We start from the raw sequence: 17,083 nt of genomic DNA, 5'->3' as shown, positions 1-17,083 counted from the left end.
GAATCTTTTAGCCTTGCTTCTTCCCGTCTCCCTTTCTAAACCAAGTAAGATTGGTAGATGGTCTGAATACCTAGACATGCAAGATTGAAGATGGTAATTAGCAAACCGGTTCAACCACTCTGTCGAAGCAAAGCCCCTGTCAAGCTTTTCTCTAACCCACAACTCAGAACCCCTGCCTCTTTCCCAAGTAAAAGGGTTACCTTTTAGTTCCAGTTCACACAATCCACACTCCTCAATAGCTTTAGCGAACTCCTGCATTAAATAGGTAGGGAAATAGCACCCCCCGCCTTTTCAACAGAGTTCATAATGCAATTAAAGTCCCCTATCACCACCCACGGTAGTTGGGAGTCTCTAGCTAGTCTCCTCAATAGCTCCCAAGATTCTCCATGCCTACTGCGTTCAGCGAACCCGTAGAAACCTACAAGCCCCCAATCTCTATGTACATTGTTAGAAATTATCGCGTCGATATGATGCTCAGAGAAGCTTTTAATCGACACCTGTATCTCTGCTTTCCATAACATTGCTAATCCACCACTACGCCCTCTTCTATTTATAGAGAAAGCCCCTTCAAACTTCAACTGCTGTTTTATAGAGCCCAAACGCTGATCTTCTACTAGAGTCTCCATTAAAAATAAAATAACCGGTTTTTGGGACGAAACTAACTCCTTTAAGGAACGAACTGCCCGATGATTTCTCAGACCACGACAGTTCCAGCTTAAACAACTCATTCCCCTGGGCGGCCCTGTGCACTAGGCCTCACCGAATCTTTGTCTGTAGAAATCCCCTTATCCTTTCCAAGAACAGAGACTTCTTCTCCTTGCACATTCTCCCTACCCCTCTCTCTCCCCTGCCCCTCCCTTCTCCTCTTTCTTACTTCAGTTAACTCCATCTCAGTGTCCTCTAAGACCCCATTATCTCCCCCTTCCTCTCCCCCGTTCACTTCTCCCCCAGTTTCTACTGATGCCTTAAAAAAGGCCCTGAATAGGGGCATATCATCACTTCCCTCTCCCCTCCCCCTAGTTGTTTAGGTGGCACTCTCTCCCCTCTCCCTCTTCCCAAAATAGTAGCATCCCTCGGGGCTCCCGCCCAGCCACCCCTGAAATTCCCACGCCCTCTCTGACCCCCTCCTGACATACCGCTTCCATTACTCTCCCTCAACCACTTCGCCCCACTCTGATCACCCCCGCTTCTCATTGGGGCCTTAAGCCAATCCCCCCACTCTCTCTGAATTTCCACCCCCTACAGGTCAAACAATTTTTCACAAAATCGTTCCGTGTGTCCCAACAAGCCACAAATATAGCAGAAAATTCCCAAGCGTTCATATTTGAAAGTAGCCAACGACCAGATATTTCCAGCACTTTTTAGTTTCTTAAATCTTTTCAGCGGCATTCTACTGTTCAGGCTGACTCTAATACGCATAAATTGCCTATGTATGCCAATGTTATTATTTTCATCATACTCCTCAAATTCTCCCAAGAAATTCCCTAATTGTTTTCCCACTATCTTAGACATAGTCCCCATTGGCAAGCCATAAATTTGAACCCATATTGAATAGTTTGACAAAGGCACATCATCCACATTAACCCCTAAGCTCCATTTGTTCATAATCAACACATAGTTATCAAAGGAATAAAGATTAGAAGAAATCAAAGGAATAAAGATTAGAGCTAACCTCTTGATAAAAATATATTAAAAAGATGAGGACTAAATACATACAATTTTTCCAAGCCTAAGGCTTATTATTCATAAAATAATGAATATTATACAATCCAATAAAATAAACCTTTTTTCCCTTTTGATATGCAAATCACTATTTATCAAATCTGAACATTAGAATCAGATATATGGAATCTTGTTGGAATGCATATTACATTAATATTAATTTTGATTCTATAGTTCAATTAATTATTAAGTGTACTTGTTTTAGTTATTAAATTAGGAATTTGATAATGTAGCATGATGCCCGCAGGAAGAAAAGGAGATAATGTAAGCAAATTGAGATTTACGAGGGGATGTTTTGCCTCCATTTTCTTTGCATTTCAATCTTTATTTTATTTTATTTGTCCTCATACTTTTTATATATATATGTAATCTTTTTCGGAAGAGGGTATAGTGTTTCACTCCAAACAATATGAAATATAACATTTGGTTAGGTTTATATAACAACAGAGTTTAACATTTTTTTAATGAAATGACTTTTTCATAAAAAACTCCGAATATGAGTTTTTGTGAAAAATTGTTTGTACATATAAAATGAGTAACAGCAACAGTAAACGACTACTACAACAGCAACAATTATATATTAACCGCTGAATCAAACAAGCTCTAAATTTCTATAATTTTTTTTTTATTTATTTATTTTTGAGAAATCCTAACTTAAGACTTGGAGATTCCCAAGCATTGCGGTGTATTTATCCTATTATATATTTATATTAATATAATTAATGAATCGTGGTCGGCTGCTGTTGTGCTATTAATATATGGAGTATATCTGACTGAGATATTCAGATCTTATATCTTTGATTTTTTTTTTTTTTTTGAGGTTTTTCATATAATATATATAGCACATTCTAGTATAGTACTAGGAATGTAAAGTTTTTCTTTAATAAAGGATTAATTTGGCCTTTTCAAATTAGCTTCTAAGTTCAATGAATTTTGAATTTTGAACATCAATTTGATTGTTCAATTCGGTATTTTTGTTATAAAATTAATCTACAGTTAGAAACTAAATATTAGTAAATTACAAATTTTAGGATGGTATGTGATGTGGTTGAATCCTGTAAGTTCACGTAGAAACTTGCAATTGGATAGAAACAAGGTTAAAGGGTGGCCGTTGTCCGGGTAACCCGCTTCGATGTCTAAGTCAGTTTGAGGTAAGACTTGATGATGAACACAACAGTAAATCAAAGTTAAGATGTAAACTTAATAAATGAATGGGGTAGTGTACCGTTCTTATTCTATTTATGCTATGATTGAGTTGTAGAATATGGTTATGGATTTAGGAACGAGATGTGGTACGTGTAACATGTTGATAGGCGAACGTGCATCCGATTGTCGGGGCTTCATATACCTTAAGCCCACTAGGCCCATAATTCACGGGATCGACATGATTGCTATAACAGCTAGATCATTGACTATCTTTTGAGATTTCCCGAGCCAAGGTCTCTAATACAGATTCATATTGACTAGTTTTGTTATGGTGACGCCATATGTTCTCTTTTCCAAGTGATGGTTCAGGTTTCGTAAATATCATATGATGAGTTTGTATTGGCGTAATGTCAAATGCCCTCTTAGATCTAATTTATCGTTCTTTAGGATTAAAAAGCATCCCATTTGGGAAACGTTGTACTTGTTGATTCCTGATAAGTAGAAGGAGGGGATTGCTTTGATAATTTTTGGATTTTTTTGAGAAATGAGGACTGGTAAGGAGGTTATGCGGACTCTTGACGATTGATTTGTCCATCTCATAGTCTGTTCATAAATGCAATTATCAAAGCATGTTTTTTTTTTTTTTTGTGCTTGTGAGACATTAGTTGATAAAGCCATCATCTTTGCGATTGATCCATTTATTTGTCAATTGCATGTTTTCTATCTAACTCATATGTTTTCTTCTTTTGGGATTGACGCCTTTCATATCATCCATCTGCCAAGAAAATACTTCATGCTCCTATTCTAGAAGCCTTTTCACGACATGTTTCATTTAGGGCCCAAGTTTTTGGTAATCCAAAGGATCTAGTTCTCGTCCACCTCGAAGGTTTCTATCTCTCTTCCGAGTTCTGTGTTGCGAAGTTCTTCATCCTCTTCCATTATGTTTTCTTCTGGAAGGGCCACTAGAACCACCTCTACTTGTTAAGAGCCTCCTCTAGCTATTATTGAGCCTCCGTCTATAAGAATGTTTATAGCCCATTTTTTTTTATTGATATAAGTTCCTCAGAATGAGTTAGGAAAGATATGCCCATAATAAGTATATATTTTCAATAAGAAATTCGCAATTTGCCATCTAGATGAGATTTTTGTCGCCGATAGTGCAATTGAGGGTAACACAACAACTTACAGGGATGTTGCACCTGCTCAATCTGATCACGGGTAAATGTACCACCCCGATCCAAATAGGATCGATTTAGAGTTTCTCTATCATATCTCTTGTGAGCGGATTGATGGAGTTGTCGATGTCTATCAACACTCTTCTAACCATGAATTCCTTCAACCATGTTTTGCTATACGTGGCATAGGATGCCTCACATATTTTCTTGGATTAGAGGAGACTTGGACCTCGACCATGTTGCACCTAAATAAACAAAAGTACATAAAGGACCTCATTAATCGAGCACAGATTATTAGAGAAAACAATATATCCAGACCTTTTGTACTTCTACCAAGTTGACATTCCATGACAGTGAACATTTCTGTGATCTAACCAAATATCGAAGCATAGTTGGGGGAGGGGTCTTCAATATGCTACGATAACTCGTCCAAACATTAGCTTTGCAGTAAATCGAGTTAGTCAATTTATGCACGGTCCCTCTCTTGAGCATTGGAAAGTCGTCAAGCGCATATTGTGTTACTTTTGGTTTTGCTGTCTACTTGGGACCAAACCTTGTCTCTTGGAAATATCAAAAGTAAAGAAATGTGTCTAGATCATCCACTGAGGTGGAATATAAGGCTCTTGCCTCCCTTGCTTCTAAAATCCATTGGATAAAAATGCTTCTTCTTGAAATCAGGTATTGCCCATCCAACCCACCTGTTCTTTGTCGTGACAACTTAAATGCCACATATCTCACTGCCAATCCAATCTTTTATGAGAGATCCAAACATTTGAAAATTGATTTCTACCTTGTTACAGACAAGGTCGCCAGAAAAGAACTTAAGGTTGCATACATCTCCACACTAGACCAAACATTTGACATTTTCACCAAAACACTTTCCAAGGCTCGGTGTCTTCCAATTCGCGATAAGTTGAAGGTTCATCCTCCATCAACTTGAGGGGGATGATAGATATACGATTATTGACTAAGTCATAACTATCATATTTTGTAAATATTGTGGTTAGTTAGAATATACGTATTTCAAATTATTTTCTATTATAATTTCCTCCTCTATACTTTCTATTTAAACGTACATTCAATTAATGAAAAGTCACTGAGATTCCAAACTCTCAAGTTCAACCAAGTTCCAACTTGAGTGGACGATAAATCAATTTGACCAAATTCATGAGAGTAATATATCACTTTAAACAAGTTTAAAAGACCAATATATCACTTTAAGTGGGTCGATAGAATAGATCACGTTAAGTAAATTAAGAGAACTAATGAAACATCTTAGCTTAATACATCTGATGTCCTCTGAATTTGTCTCATTTTATCATTAGTCCCCTCTACTTAGTTGCCAGCCTATTAGCCCTCCCAACTCAACAAATGAAATACTTCGTGTCTATTTATGTACCTATATGACATTGATTAGCTCACTCAATTCATTTTGTACATCCTATCAGCCATCTTAACTCACAAAATGAAACACTTCGTACCCCTTAAGTTTTTATGTTTATTTCAAAGTAATGAACGAAAAATTCACATCAAGATGGAAAAGGTTTATTGGAATAGACACAGAATTATTAGATATGGATATTTCTGCTGTAATTTAGGAATATAATTGATTTGTAATTATCATGTTCACACATATATCTTGTGTATATATATCACATTATCAATGAATGGAAAGGCAAGGATTCTACATTATCATGGTATCATGAGCCTAATTTCTTTCCTAAAAACTCTCTCCTAAAATTTCTCTCCCTAATCCCACCCAAATCTCTTCTTTCTCTCTTCCTCATTCTGCCGTTCTTCATCCCTAAAAACTCTACTGCCACCATGCCAAACAATGAACAAAACAATGGTGCCGCCGCCGCACCAACTCATCCGGCCCTCTCCATTATCAACATTACCTCCTTTATTCGTGATCCTCTCGAATCCGGCAAAGGCCTCTATACCACTTGGGCTGAACTTTTTAAAACACATGCCCGTGCTTTTCAAGTTCTTGATCATATCCTTCCTGAAACCGACGATAAATCGGAAACCTCTTCTTCGGTTATGAAAGCAAAGAATCCAGGTTTATGGTCTCGTGTTGATGCCATCGTGTTGCAATGGATTTATGGAACCATATCTTCAGACCTTCTCAACAGTATCATCGGACCAAATTTAACAGCCGCCGGCGCTTGGAAACTCCTAGAACAACAATTCTCCGATAATAAAAATTCAAGAGCCCTTTATTTACAACAAGAACTGTCCAATGCTAGACTTGAAAATTTTGATGATATCTCTGCCTACTGCCAACATTTGAAGTCCCTCTCGGACCAATTAAGCAACGTCGGGGCTGTCGTATCCAACGATCGTCTCGTTCTTCAATTAATTTCGGGGCTCACTGACGCCTACGAGACAATCGGAACACAAATTCGCCACAATGACATTCTGCCCAATTTCACAAAGGCAAGGTCCATGTTATTATTGGAAGAATCTGCCCGTAAAAAACGCACAGCCGCCACCGTCGGATCTGAAATTGCCGCCGTTACTATCGCCCAACAGTCCCCGTCGAATCAAGCTCCTCCATATTCAAATCACGTTCGGCCTTCTTTCCCTCAAAATTCTGGCGCTGCTCGCGGTGGCCGGGGTTATTATCGCCGTGGCAGAGGCGGTCTTGGTAATGCATCCTTAAAAACAAACAACAAAACCCTAGAATTGAACAATGTTTTACATGCCCCTAGATTAATCAAAAACCTTATATCTGTGCGGAAATTTGCTATTGATAATAATGTGTCCGTTGAATTTGATCCTGTTGGTTTCTCTGTGAAGGACTTGCGCACGGGGATCCCTATTATGAGATGTAATAGCACCGGTGATTTATATCCAGTCACATCCTCCTCTTCAGAGTCTTCTTATGCTTTAAATGCTTCTGTTTTATCTCCTTCAGTTTGGCACAATAGATTGGGCCATCCTGGTCCTCAAATTTTAGACAATCTTCGAACTAATAATTTTATTTCTTGTCCTAAAAATGTTGATTTTTCTATTTGCAATTCTTGTGTGCTTGGGAAACATATTAAATTGCCTTTTTATGCTTCTAAAAATATGTCATCAATGCCGTTTGATATTATTCATAGTGATATATGGACATCTCCTGTTCTAAGTTCTAGTGGCTATAGATATTATGTTCTTTTCCTAGATGATTATTCTAATTTTCTGTGGACTTTTCCCTTAGCAAATAAATCTCAAGTTTTTTCTGTGTTCCTCACATTCCGAAATTACGTACGTACTCAATTTGAAAAAGATATCAAAACTTTTCAGTGTGATAATGGTGGTGAGTATAACAATAGTCATTTTCATGATTTTTTTAACAATAATGGTATGCAATTCCGTTTTTCATGTCCACATACTTCCTCCCAAAACGGTAAATCTGAACGAACGATTCGAACAATCAATAATATAATTCGCACTCTTCTAACACATGATTCTTGCTCTCATTCTTTCTGGCCTCATGCTCTTGCTCATGCGACCTATCTTTTAAATATTCTCCCTCACAAAAATCTTAGTCTTCTTTCACCGACTCAAATTCTCTACAATCGTACTCCTTCTTATACTCACTTACGCACTTTCGGTTGTCTTTGTTACCCACTTGTCCCTTCTTCCTCTAGAAATAAACTTCAACCTAGGTCCTCTCCATGTGTGTTTCTTGGATATCCATCCAATCATCGAGGCTATAAGTGTTACGACATCTCCGCGCGGAAAATAATTATATCTCGTCACGTTATTTTCAATGAAAGCAAATTTCCATTTTCCACTCAACATGTCTCGGCCTCCCCTCCCATTTCTTCTATTTCCAACTCACCTACACAAACAACCCAACCCATTATTCCCTTCCCCACTAATGCGTCCACTCCTAACTAAAGCCCAGTTTCACCACGGCCCAACAGTCCCAACCCATCTTCCCAAAACAGCCCAGCACTTCCCCCTTCTCCTCTCGACAGTCCCTTTCCTTCTCCAATTCAACACGGCCCAAACACAAATTCCCCACAACAGCTCACCTCCCCACAACAGCCCACTTCCCCGCCTTCTCCCGATCCTATACACGCCAACCCAACCCAACCGACTCACCCTATGACAACCCGAACTAAACTTGGAATTTTCAAACCCCAAAGAAAGCTCAACTTACACACCACCACTATTTCTCCTATTCCTTCTAATCCCTCACTTGCTTTACAAGACCCTAATTGGAAACAAGCCATGACTGAAGAATATAAGGCTCTTATTGAAAATAAGACGTGGGTCCTCGTACCCCGTCCTTCTAATGCTAATGTTCTTCGTAGTTGGTGGATTCTCAGGCACAAATTTAATGCAGATGGATCTTTTGAAAGATACAAAGCAAGACTTGTTGGAAATGGGGCGAATCAACTTGTTGGGGTAGACTGTGGTGATACTTTCAGTCCAGTTGTTAAGCCAGCAACAATTCGAGCTGTATTAAGTATTGCACTTTCTAAAGGTTGGCCACTACATCAGCTGGATGTAAAAAATGCTTTTCTTCATGGGGATCTTCATGAGACTGTTTATATGCATCAACCACTGGGATTTCGGGATCCCAACTATCCAGATCATGTATGCCTTCTTCAAAAGTCTCTTTATGGTCTCAAACAGGCACCACGGGCGTGGTACCAACGGTTTGCCTCTTTCTTGTCTACCATGGGTTTTTCTCACAGTAAATCTGATCATTCACTGTTTGTCTTTCGTCGGGGAGCAGAGATGGCATATCTACTCTTATATGTGGATGACATCGTTCTAGCTACTTCTTCCACTGCTCTACGAGAGTCAATTATCAACAAATTGAGTTCCGAATTTGCTATGAAAGATCTTGGCCCATTGAGTTATTTTTTAGGGATATCTGTCACTCGGAGCGCCGGCTCTCTTTTTCTGTCTCAAAAGAAGTATGCTACTGAGATCATTTCTAAAGCCGGTCTTTCTTCAGCAAATTCCTGTACAACACCTGTTGACACTAAGCAAAAACTGAGTGCTTCATCTGGTTCTGCTTATCATGATCCATCTGAGTATCGAAGTTTAGCTGGTGCATTACAGTATTTGACTCTCACTCGCCCAGACATCAGTTATGCTGTTCAGCAAGTCTGTTTATTCATGCACGATCCCAAAACGTCTCATATGGCAGCTATCAAGCGGATTCTTCGATATGTTAAAGGAACCCTGGAGTTCGGACTTACATTCACAACCTCTTCACTAGATTCCTTGGTCTCCTATACAGATGCAGATTGGGGGGGATGTCCTGACACTCGACGTTCTACTTCAGGATATTGTGTTTTCCTTGGTGACAATCTTCTGTCTTGGTCTGCTAAGCGGCAACCCACTTTATCTCGTTCTAGTGCTGAAGCAGAGTATCGTGGTGTTGCTAATGTCGTATCTGAAACTTGCTGGATTAGAAATCTTCTTCTTGAACTTCATTGCCCTATTAGTAAATCCACCTTGGTATATTGTGACAATGTGAGTGCAGTTTACCTCACTGGTAATCCTGTACAACACCAACGTACCAAGCATATTGAGATGGATATACATTTTGTTCGAGAAAAGGTTGCTAAAGGAGAGGTTAGGGTACTTCATGTTCCTTCTCGTCATCAAATTGCAGATATTTTCACCAAAGGTCTACCACAAATTCTTTTCGACGACTTCCGCTCTAGTCTCAACGTTCGACCACCTCCCGTTTCGACTACGGGGGTGTATTAGATATGGATATTTCTGCTGTAATTTAGGAATATAATTGATTTGTAATTATCATGTTCACACATATATCTTGTGTATATATATCACATTATCAATGAATGGAAATGCAAGGATTCTACATTATCAAGAATGTGTCTTGAAAAGTGTACTGAATGTCATATAGATACACAAGAAGCTAAATATAAAATAATTTTTGAGTTAAAGAAACCGATAGATTTTGGTCACTACCCTAATATTTTAGAAGAAGAAAAGAACAAACAAAAAGCATGGTCACTTGTATGAATTGATGGTTGTTTTAGTGGGATAAGCATCTCATCCCCATGCACCTACGTGTGTGCTTCTTTTAAACTAATTATTATGGGCACTTTCACTTTCATGTCATGCCATGTTCTTATATTATTATTGCATGATTACTTTACTAGAAATATAGATATATAATTTATCAAACAATTCTGTAAGAATAATTTATTCTTTTTCATTTTTTAAATTGTAGAGTAATGATACGATATTTGTACACCATTTCCCTTTAATTAGTAAGAATAATATCATTCTATAGGATTTATATGTTAAAAACAATATCCGATCACTCATAACCTAAGTACTAGTCATTACTTCTATCCGAAAAAAAAAAAAACTAGATTACTTTATGGTAAGAAAACGTTGAAGACAAATTGTATCTTAATATAAATTAGATGGTGTCTTCTATACTTATGGCATGTTTGGTTCGGCTATTGAATAGCTGTTGCGGTTGCTGTTAGTTGTTTGTAGTTGCAGTAAACTGTTAGCTGTTGATGTTAGCTGTTTGTTATTAGCTGTTTAATTACTAGTGTTTGGTAAAATTATATTGAGCTGTTGCTGTTCGGATTTAAAATGTCTAAAATGGACATGTTTTTAAATTAATCAACGATGAAATTATAAAAGGAAAAATATGAAAAAATGCACATAACGTTTACAACTAGGAATAATTTTACTTTTTAACGTCTAAAATTGTACAATTTCATAACGCTGGCAGCTAAGAGCAATTTTACCCATAACACTGGCAAGTTGAGTCGATTTCAGATATTATTAGAAATCATAGATATTTTATTTCATATTCTACATCAATTGCACATACCAATACGTAATTCTAACAAAGAGATTTCATATTTTTTTGTGATTTAATAATAAAATTCAAAATAAATATTTATAAATTCGACGAAATAGTTGATTTTTTTTTGCCAACTCGTACAAAAGACAGTATATTTTTTTTCTTAAAAAAAAATTCACGTCTAATTATATGTTTGTGATTTGTTACTAACGATGATAAAATGGTAAAATGATACACATGTGAAGTGTAGATAACAATATTCATGACCAAGAAGACAATTTAATTAATTATTTCTCAAATTGACCCAACTTGTCAATGTGAGGTGTAAAATTGCTTTTGGCTGCCAACATTAGGGGTATAATTGCACCATTTTAGACGTTAAAGGTAAAATTGCTCATAGCTATAAATGTTAGGAGTATTTTTTGCACCTTACCATATTATAAAATAAAAAATATGTTACACAAATTAATAAAAATAATTTATATAAAAAATTTATTGAACGCAACAAAACTTTGTTCTTCCGGTAATTATGTTGTAAAAATATAAGAATAAACATGTTTTGTGGAAATAAGAAGGATAATTTTGTCAATAACAAATAACTATAAACAGCTGTTTATGAAAAGCTCCAAATAGGAGTTTTTCGTGAAACGCTCCAAAACGCTCCAAAACGCTGCAATTTTCAGAGAAAATGTTAAACGCTGTGGTTATATAAATCTAACCAAACGCTATATTTCCTGCGGTTTGGAGTGAAACGCTAATCGCTCCTCCGAAAAGATGAAACAAACACCCTCTTAGTTTGTTTTTGACAAAGTAAGTCTTATTTTATGTGTTTTCATCTTCAGTGGCGGAGCCATGACTCAAACATTAGAGGGGCTCTACTGTATGTAATTTTTTTTCGTACGACGATTTAAGGTTCTGATTCTGTAAAGGTATTTATATATAAAAGTTATTTTGGATTTTTTTTTCAGTATGTTCACTATTCACGAGTAATTGATTGAGCTAAAATATAAAAATACCTAAACATCACCAATTCAATTCAATTCGTCAATTGAATCCAATTCAATTCAATCAAAATGCCTAAAATCCCTAAATATCACTAATTCAACTCAATTTAATCAAAATCCCAAAACTAAAGTCCCTAAATATCACCAATTCAATTTCATTAAAACCCTAAACTATCACATTATCAATTCAATTAAATAAAAACTCACAAATATCAACAATTCAATTAGGGAATTAAACCCTAAATAAGAAATCCCTAAATTAATTAGAATTACTAAAGAATCGCTAAACAAACAACATAATAAATAAAGTGAATTACTATACCCAGCCTCAAATTCCCACCCCTAGCCTCGTAAAAAGATCGAAATACCCTTTAGATAATTATTAGAATTTTTAAATTCTCTCAAACAACCTAAACTCTCTTTAATCTAATCCGAACTAATTTATCAATAAAAACATGGATCGGTAAAGGAAAGGGACCTATGATACATATTTCCGTTTGATTTTGATGTTTTTTTGGACGTTTTTTTTCATTGGATTTTGCTGTTATTCAAAATTGGAATCGGGACATGGGGCGTGTGAAGATCACGCCGTCACCTCTGGTGCAGCGTATGAACATCACGCCGCACCACAGGTGAAGGCGTGATAGCCTCACGCCTCACCACAGGTGACGGCGTGATATTCATACGCCGTCAACTGTGATGCGGCGTGATGTTCATACGCCCTCACAATGGTGACGACGTGATGCCCATACGCCCGTGTGGCATATGGACAATTTTTTTAATTTAGTTGAATTTAATTAAATTTTTGTTATTTTTAATTTGTTTAATTTAGTTTAACTAAATTTTAATATAGTAAATTTAATTTGTTTAAGTTTAGTTGTTGTAAATTTTATTTTGTTTAACTAAATTTTTATTTTGCTAATTTATTTTGTTAATTTTAGTTAATATTTATTCATTAACTTATATTATTATTACGGGTTTTAATTAAAATTGTATGTTATTTGCAGGTTTTAATTAAAATTGTATAGTTTGAAGACGTAACATGTATTTACGGGTTTAATTGAATAGCAGACTAATTTTTTTTGCCCTCCCGACATGCGGGCGTATGCCTATTACGCCCCACCATGAGGTCGGGCGTGTGGCTATCACGTCTCACCGTGTGGTCGGACGTGATAGCCACACGCCACACCGTGTGGTCGGGCGTGATAGCTACACGCCCGACCACAAGGTGAGGCGTGTGGCTATCACACCCGACCACACGGTGAGGCGTGACAGCCACACGCCCGTGTGTCGGGAAGATAAAAAAAAGAGGCTTTTTCCACCCAAAACCAATAAAATGGCATTTTCGTCCTTTCACGGGGTTAGGGGTGGGAATTTGTGGCTAAGTATAATAACACCCTAAATAAATCATAATTTAAATTAAAGTAAATAGAAATATCTAAATTATACTCTAAATTAGAAATTTTTAGTTTAGAAATCATAAAACTAAATCTATAAATAAAATAATCAATAAAAAAACTTATTTCCCAACATTTTTCTATTTGAGTGTTTTTCGGATGTTATGAGAAAGTTGGAAATTGAATCAGAGTAGAAAATAGTTGGATAATTGAAATTTTTAAAAACATGTGTAGCAATTTGACCAAATCCCCACCTTTTCTAACCTCTCTCTTTTTCTTTTTTCTGGATGCGTAAAAGAGAAAGAAAAAAAAGAGAAAAAAAGCTATGTATGGTGGGTTTAGGGGTGCAAGCGAGCCTTGGTAGTTCGCAAACTATTCGAGCTCGGCTCGGTGAAAGCTCGATCAAAGCTCGGCTCGATATGGCTCGACTCGAGTTCGGGATCGGCTCGAGCACTAACGAGCTGAGTCCGAGCTTCCTCAGGTTCGGCTCGAAAGCTCGCGAGCAGGCTCGATTATTTTTAATTACTATATATATATTTCATTATATATATTTAATATATATTTCATTAGTTGTTATTAGTTTTCATCACAATTCACAAATCAAATAAGATTTAACCCATACAAAAAATGACACAAAAAAAGCTTAGACATTTGAGTCTTTAGCGAGACAATTAGGTTTTGATAAGGAATAAAATACATTACAAAGTTTAATATATATGTCATTGTTTGAAATTTTTCTCCGAGCTTGTGTTTTCCGATCACAAATACCATATACTGTTTTGGAATCTTGACAATAACATGATTGTTTTTCTTTATAAATATTTTGAATTCATATGGAGTATGTTATAAGGCTTTTCTATTTTTTACGCTACTTATTCTATGCGTATATGATGAATTTGGTTAAAGCTCGTTAGAAGCTCGATAAAAGCTCGGCTCGGTCAGATTCGGTCAAAGCTCGGCTCGGTCAAAGCTCGTCAAAGCTCGATTCGAGAGGGCTCGACTCGAAATATTAACGAGCCAATACCGAGCCTACCTAAGGTTCGGCTCGGTTGCACCCCTAGGTGGGTTAACAGATGGAATGGGGTAAAATTGCATTTTTCATCCTTAATTTTTTTAAGTTTAACCTACACAAAACAACGTCATTTTATGTAGGTTAAGTTAAAAAAAATTAAGGATGGAAAGGGCAATTTTGCCCTTTCTATCTGTAAGTGTATGAACGAAGAAGAAGAGGAATCCTCTTCTTTTTCTTCAGCCACCATGGTCGGAGGGGCTCCACTCATGGCGGAGCCAGGGTTCCAAACCCCCTTCCAGGGGGTTTCTGGCGGGGCCGGAAGATCGGCTGATCCTCCCCGCCCCCTCTGGCTCCGCCCCTGTTCACCATTAGATGAATTTTACATCTCATCATCTAATAGTAAAAAAAATCAAGTAAAGCTTACTTTGTCAAAAACAAAGTAAGCATGATGTGCCTGCTATGCTTACTTTGTTTTTGACAAAGTAAGTCTTACTTGATTTTTTTTAATTTGAAAAATAACTTATGTGATTATGTTGTTTTATAGTTTTTCTTTTCAAAAAAAAAAAAAAACAATTGTATTGTCACAGTTACTAAATTGCGAATTTTCAATTAACATCTAAAAAATGTTGACGCCGTGAGGGGCGTTTTTATTAGAAAATTGTCCTCTCTCTCTTGACAGATAAATTTTAACAATTTTTTTTTAAATTATAATATTCTTTTCCACTTTTTTTCTCTTCTCTTTCTTCTTTTTCCTCATCTCTTCCTTCTCATTCTTCTTCACTTTTCTCATTTTTCTTTTTCTTCCCCTCCTCTTCTTCAAATCTGGAAATTTCAGAATTGAAGAAAAAGAAGAAGAAGAATCAAGTTTGAAAAGTTAAAAATGAAAAAAAGAATTGGACAAAACTGCCCCCTTCAGTTTTTTTAGATGTCAACTGAAAACTCGCGAGTTGCTAATGTCAACAATCACAGTCATTCTTTTATATAAAATTACATGATGTAATATGTAAATTAGTGTAAACCAACAAGTGAGCGCCTTCTTTAAGGAGGGGCAGACCCGTCAAGACAATACGGCAATTGAAGATTAGGTTAACCTTCAACTATGCATCTAGGATAGAGGTCTGTGGAAATTATTTAGCCTTAAACAGCCGAGCCACTAAGGAAGACAACTTTGTGAGCAAACGCCACGCTTGTTTAGCTAGGAGGGCAATGTTGAAATTATGGAGCTGTCTGAAGCCCATTCCTCCATATTTCTTTGGGACGCAGCTTGTCCCAGGCCTGCCAATGAATTTTCTTACAACTTCCATCCTCAGAGCCCCATCAAAAGAAATTCAATAGTCTCTCCAAGTCATCACACAAAGTGCCTAGTATGAGGAACAAACTCATAACATATAATGGGAGAGATTGAAGCATCAATTTTATGAGAACCTCCTTTCCTGCTTTGGATAGAAACTTGACTTTCCAACTGCTTATTCTGGCCCGAAACATATTCTCCAGGTACCCGAATATTTATGTTTTGTTTCTGCCAATTAAAAACAGGAGGCCCAGATACTTTCAAGGACTAGAAGCCACACTCATTCCCAACCGAGCACCCAACATATTACTCACCTTAGGAGAGACATTCCTACTGAAGGGGATCAAAGATTTATTGAAGTTGATCTTCTGACCCGAGGACTTTTCATACTGCCACAAACACGGGTAAATTACATATGTGGTGTATAACTTTTGTCCTATTTCACACTTTGGTGTACAACCTTCAATTTTGCATACAAAAGTGTACAACCTTTTGGTGACCTCCCACTAAAGTGTACAACCGGTAATTATGACCGGTCAACGCTCCACCTCAATAATTTGACTGCTCTAAAAGTCAAAAATTGACCCACTTAATATGAAATTACTAAAATGTCCATGGCTCCTTCCTTGCAACTCATTTCTTTATCTTTTCTCTTCTCTCTCTAAGTCCCCTCTCTCTCTCTCTCTCTCTGTAACTCCTCTCTCTCTCTAAAAAGCAAAAAGAAAAATTAGTTTTTTGAAATTTTAGAAATCCAAAACAATTATTTTCTCTGAAATTTATTCTTTTCTTTGTAAAACTATTGAACTTCCATTTCATTTCCTTTCTTTCTAGAATTTTAGTGTACTGTATTATCTCTGTTGAAAAGCGGCGGGACATTAATGACTGCATTTGGAGACCATCAATGGACAGCAGGTTTACGGTCAAGCTTTTTTACTCCTGCCTTCGAGCTGAACCTCGGGTTTGTTCTTGGAGCAATTTTATTTGTCGCACTTCCGTTCCTCATTTTAAATATTTATTGGCGTGATATGATGGGATTTCTTCCACCATACCTGAAGCTTGGTTTTAAGCATGGAAAAATAAAAGAAAATAAAAAAAACCAAAGCATAGGAATTTGTAGAATTTCTGGGCAATTTTTTTCCCAATTAAAGCCTCCACTAATGCTTATTTGTTGAACAAATTGAAAACCAGAGCTTGAGAATTTCTGGGCAATTTGATTTTAGGTTTTGATTTCGGAAATTGAACAATTAATGTTGAATTTGGCCAGAGTATGAGAATTTTTGGGTAATTTAATTTTAGGTTTTGATTTTGGGAATTTTGAACGTGAATGTCGAATTTACAGATTTAAAGGCTTGTATGTATTAATTAAAGAAAGAGATTTTCATGAAAATAATGGTGAAAATGTGATACAGATTGAAAGCGATAAATGAAGGTTTTAATGGTAAACCAACAAAGAGGTTCTTCTCTAGCTAAACTAGAAGGAGTGAATCCCAATAACAAGCGATAAATGAAGGTTTTAATCGTAAAC

The sequence above is a fragment of the Euphorbia lathyris genome, chromosome 4 (genome assembly GCF_963576675.1).
Source record: "Euphorbia lathyris chromosome 4, ddEupLath1.1, whole genome shotgun sequence".
Lineage (NCBI taxonomy): Eukaryota > Viridiplantae > Streptophyta > Magnoliopsida > Malpighiales > Euphorbiaceae > Euphorbia > Euphorbia lathyris.
This window is presented reverse-complemented; position numbering follows the sequence as displayed.